The sequence below is a fragment of the Octodon degus genome, unplaced genomic scaffold (assembly GCF_000260255.1).
Source record: "Octodon degus isolate 3935 unplaced genomic scaffold, OctDeg1.0 scaffold00038, whole genome shotgun sequence".
Lineage (NCBI taxonomy): Eukaryota > Metazoa > Chordata > Mammalia > Rodentia > Octodontidae > Octodon > Octodon degus.
Window position 1 is genome coordinate 5804466 of NW_004524614.1, and position 4012 is coordinate 5808477.

Here is a 4012-nt window from a genome sequence, read left to right on the forward strand (position 1 = left end):
AACTCAGGTGGGCCGTCTTCTGCATCTTCTGGGGACTGCTCTTCTCCAATTTTACTTAAATCCCAGACATTCAGTCTTCGATCAGTACCACTAGAAGCCAGAATAGTCTCATTGTGAGGTGACCACTGAACCTGGAATATTTCATCCTTATGTGATTCAAAGGAATGCAACTTAAGTTTCAGATTTCTTAGATCCCACAAAACAACAGTCTTGTCAGCTGATCCTGTGGCAAGAATGAATTCACTGTAAGGATTGAAAGAGAGGCAGTTCACTTCTGCAGTGTGAGCATCAACTGAGTGGCTTGGTTTGGAAGTGTTGTTTGACCGAGTATCCCAAATCATAAGTTTTTGGTCATCAGCAACTGACCCAAACAGAGATTCATGGAGCAGATGCCAGGAAACATCTTCTACTACTGCTGTATGTCCTGTAAAGATAGTCTTCACATCCACCACTTTTCCTTCCTTTGGAACAGCACTGATGTCCCATAGGCAGATGGTATGGTCATCTGAAGCACTAAGTAAGTGCCCACTAAGATTCGGGTTCCAAGAAAGCCCATAGCCTTCCTTCTGATGTCCACGGAGACGCAAGTCTGGGTTGCACTCTCCAGAGGGGTCTGGTTTAGAAGGATGCTTTGTATAGTCAAAAACAAGAACATCACTGGATGGTGTCTTTGTTGCAATGATGCAAGGGTTCTGGGGCATGTAACGGGCCCTGTTTACTTCTCCTTCATGGTTGATCTTAATTTCTATTTCAATTTTCCCACTAACTGAGCCAAAACCTCCAAATTCTCCTTTCTCACTGTCGTAGTGTGACACATCAAACTGGGCATCATCATTAGGGAGCTGTACGCTGGCTATCACGAGGTGGTTTTGTTCATCTGATGTATGCGTCCCCAGGACAAGTCGATGAATGCTGAAATCCTTCCCTTCTGGTCTGGTTACATCTGGAAGCCACTGTGCTGTTAGGCTGGGCCACTCCAGAGCATGGGTCATCACCAAGTCATAAAGAAACGGTGTATTCTTTTTCCATATCTTGTACTCCTCGTTGATCACACGTTCTTCCACTGCATCGTCAAAGGCTGCTTCCTTGTCAGCCATGGTGGCAGGAAAGCCTGAGGACCCTACCGGGGGAGTGCAATTTTAAGAGTTAATAGCACCACACAACATTCCAATCATTAGGTGACTTAGAAAAGTTTCATAAAATTTTTATCCTTGTTTTTCTTCCCATATCTTTCCAACAATGGGAGTTCTCATGTTTCTCCTACCCTACACTCTATAAAAATGCAACACCATCAATCTCTGCTACCAATTACTTCTTAAATTCCCACTCAGCCTTCAAAAGAACCCACCCCGTAAGGCCTGTCTTCAGAGAGTATGGGTTGAGGGATAAGATCTGGCAAGTGGGGACAGAACTGGAAACCAGCAAGAGAGAAAGGTTGGGCACATCATGCATTTAGTTTTGAGCACACTACTCATGCCTATGTTTCTTGAAGTCAATATTATAATTAACTTGGTAGCATGATGCCACTTTCTGTTGAGTCTAGGCCTGGGAGAAAGGAGATATAACTGGAACCAGGCAAACAGTCAAGACTTTGACTTAATGTGCTGGGTTCTAGGTTCAGCCTCCAGAGTCAGGAGTGCGATCCTGGAAACAAATACATTATCTTGGATAACCAATTTTTCAATGATTAGTCATCCTTGCCTTTTAGGTACAATGTTCATTCACCTTTTCATTCCTGTACTCTTCATTCCACAAATATTGAGTGCTATTATTTTTATATAGTAATGTTAAGGCAGCCCCTGATTTCAAGAATTTATGGGAGTGAAGAGACAGAATAAACTGCTCTGTTCCTTTAGCCTCTGAATCCACTGTTAACTTCTTTCTTCATTTAACTCCTTCCAGGATGGTCTAGATTTTCCAGTAGTATTTTTTACTTTGCTGTTAAGTTCTTTTTCCGTTTCTTAGCCCTCACCTGGCTTTCTCATAAATGACATCATTCTCATTGAAAGCTTCTCCAGTGATGTCTACTCTTCTCACCTTTCTTTGCTCATAGCACAAGAAGTCCTGAACTAGTAAACTTGTTTTACGCCACTCTTTCTCAATGTTTGGAGAGAGGATTGAACACAAACCACGGCAATTTTTCAACACAGTATGCTTGTATACTTCATAACCATCCTCTGTTCTTCACTGGCTGTACTCACTTTCTTGTGTCTGATATTTCATTTTCATTCTATACTCAAGAGATTTTCTGCCTATGTTCAATAACATGACTTCAAGAAAAATCTGTGCCATAAGAGGGCAATTAAACAAATCACAGTCCCCTCCTTCAAGGAAACTACTGTCCTGAGAAATAAGTTATAAAAAGATATTAGAAGACTTGGAAGCAGTTACTGTGGGAGGAGGAGTCACTTTATCTCACTCATTACTTAGCTGCCTTTCTGATCCCCTGGCATCTTGTGGACACCCAGAATCCATGCCCTGTTTACTTTCCTTATCTTTGCCTTGTGATCCTTTATTTACGCCTGTGATCCTTTTATTTACCTCAGAATTGCTGCAGCAAACAGTGAAACAAGCTGATAGAGCCTCTTTCAAATTGAGGTCACCCTCATTTATGTCCTTATGGTTCTGAGCAACTCCCATTCATCTTACTGATTTGCTATATATTCTCCATGGTGGCTTTTCAACTCTCCATCTCTTATAAAGCCACCATCAGCCCCTGGCCTCCTCCACACTTCAGGGTTTCTTCTTCCCCAAGTTTTCTATTTCTTCTCTATCTATATACACTATTTCTGTTCCAGATCCCCCAGTGTACTGGCTCTGAGAATCTGAGAATTCATTACCTTAACTGTTCTTTTTGGCCTCTTGTCCTTCCCTCCTATCTCTATTTCCCCTTCACTGACTATTTTTTAACATTTGCCTAATAAATTTTGGTCTCACCGCCCCCATGAGCATGAAACAAAACCCAACTTTGATTTCAAGGCCAAATCATATTTCTTTTTTTGAGACAACTTTCTGACAGAATTATTCTACAAAATTTAGCTGTCTCTAGTTTTCTTATGAATACAGTAGTCTCCCTTAGTTTTGCTTCCTGTACTTCTAGTTACAAATTGGTGAGCAAATTCAAAAATACAAGACTCCATAAATGAAATTTCTTATAAACTGCTGCCATTTTGAGTAGCCTAATGAAATCTCATGCCTTTCCACTCCATCTTGCTCAGGACATGAATCATCCCTGTGCCCTGCATATACCTTACCCACTTACTAATCATGTAGGAGCTATCTAACTTGTCAGATCTACTGTCTCAGTGTCTGTGTTCGCATACCCTCACTTTACTTAATAACAACCATACAGCATAAGAGTCATGTTGAACCTGAATATGCTAGAGAGAAGCCATAAAGCACTTCCTTCACATGAAAGTTCTTGATTTAACAACATGACGAAGAAATCATATGCTGAAATTGCTAAGATCTACAGTATACTTTGAGACCAAATTCTATTCAATTTTAAAGTTATTGTTAAGCTCTTATTGTATGTAATTTATAAACCTCTGTTCTCCACGTCTCTTCTAGAAATAGATATTTACTACCTATGTTAAAGCCTTTCTTATACTTACCTAAAATATGCAAGGTACTGGGCACTGGGAACAACACAGCCATTATGAGAAGTATGACCGAGCTGGAGGAGGTAGGATTTCAGTGCCCAGCGCTGACCTCAGGCACAGAACAAAAGCTCAAAAGGGTAAGTGTATTTTCATATCTTTATATAGCACTGATACTCATGTCAGAACAAAATTCAGATGAAGTACAAATAGGAGAGAGATGAAAGGAGGGGTTTTCTCATCAGATGTTACAAATGATGCTGAACTTGACCTTAGCCTACAAAGACTATCAGATGAGTTCAATACTAAAGTTTAAAAAAAAGCAAATAAAATGAATGTTTTACAGATTTACATACAAATGAAGATCACAGTAATATTCCCATCATAGGGTAACTGAAGGTTAATTATATATA

At 40.2% G+C, this 4012-nt stretch overlaps 1 pseudogene; it reads right to left on the minus strand.

Annotated features, from left to right (window-relative positions):
- Positions 1-1097, minus strand: part of LOC101580605 — a 183203-nt pseudogene extending 182106 nt beyond the window's left edge.
- Between the last annotated feature and the right edge of the window lie 2915 nt (positions 1098-4012).